The sequence below is a fragment of the Penaeus monodon genome, chromosome 25, assembly GCF_015228065.2.
Source record: "Penaeus monodon isolate SGIC_2016 chromosome 25, NSTDA_Pmon_1, whole genome shotgun sequence".
In the NCBI taxonomy this organism is placed as follows: domain Eukaryota; kingdom Metazoa; phylum Arthropoda; class Malacostraca; order Decapoda; family Penaeidae; genus Penaeus; species Penaeus monodon.
The window spans coordinates 33,209,304-33,210,806 of record NC_051410.1 but is presented as its reverse complement, the minus strand read 5'-3'; the positions used below and the strand labels follow the sequence as shown (position 1 = coordinate 33,210,806).

At 2.5% G+C, this 1,503-nt stretch overlaps 1 protein-coding gene across 1 annotated transcript in view; it reads right to left on the bottom strand.

Annotated features, from left to right (window-relative positions):
* Positions 1 to 1,503, bottom strand: part of LOC119589154 (phosphatidylinositol 4-phosphate 5-kinase type-1 beta-like) — a gene marked incomplete in the record, with an annotated part of 149,444 nt that overhangs the window by 49,171 nt on the left and 98,770 nt on the right.

The following is a 1,503-nucleotide window of genomic DNA, read 5'->3' as shown; positions in this document are numbered from 1 at the left end:
CAGAATAATAAACAAAATGGGAATATAACACATTAAGTTAATAAATTATATATATATAAAATGATATTAATATAAAAAAAAAAAAAAAGAAAAATTATAGATAAAAAAAAAATAAAAACAAAAAAAAAAGAAAAAAAAATAAAAAAAATAAATAAAAAAAAAAAAAAATATAAAAAATATAATAAATAAATAAAAAAATAAAAATATAAATAAAATAATAATAAATAAAAAATAAAAAATAAAAAAAAAAAAATAAAAAATAAAATTACATATAAATAATAATAATAATAAGAAATAAATATAAATATAAAAAAAAAATAAAAAGAAAGAAAAAAAATAAAAAAATATAAAAAAAAAAAATATAGATATAAATATAAAAAAACAATAAAAATTAACAAAACATATAAAAAATATAGATATAGAATATATATATATATATATAAAAAAAACAATAAAAAAATATACAATTTTAAATAATAATATATATATAATTTTTTAAAAAATAAATTTTTAAAATTTTATAATATTAAAAAAAAAATTATAAATAATATTTTAAAAAAAAATATAAATTTAAAAAAATTTAAAATAATTTTATTTTATATTATTAAAATATATAATAAATATAAATTTTATATATATTTTAATTATAATATAAATATTATATAATTATATATATAATATTTTTTTATAATATTTTTATAAATGATAAAATATATATATTTATATATAAAATTATTTTATTTATATATATAATAATTTTAAATATATATATATAAATTTTATATTTAAAAAAATTTAAAATATATAATATATAATATATTAAAATATATAATAATATTATAATATATATAATTTTTTAAAATTTATATATAATATATATATTTTAAATATATATATAAATATATATATTATATATAATATTAATTTAAAATATATAATATATATAAAATATAAAATATATATATAAGTATAAAATATATATATATAATAATTATAATAATAATATAAAATTTTATAAATAAAATCAAAATATAAATTATAAATAATTATATAATAAATATTTAATATTAAATATAATAAAATATATATTAAAAATTATTATATATATTAAAATATTATATATAATAAATAATTTTTATATATATATAATAATATTTAAAATATAATATAATAATATATATAATTTTATATATTTTATTAATAATATAATAATTAAATAATATATATAATATATAAATATATAATAAAATATAATATATATAATAGATTATAAATATAGAATATATTTTATATATATATAAAAATAAAATAAGAATATAGAAAATATGAAATAAAAATATAAATATATAAATTAAAAAATTTTGATTTTAATATAGGAATATAAATATATAATATAATAAAAATATTTTATATAAATATATTATATATTTTAATTTTTTAAAAAAAAAAATATAATAAATTAATAAAATATATATAAAATATATAAATAATAAAATTAAAGAA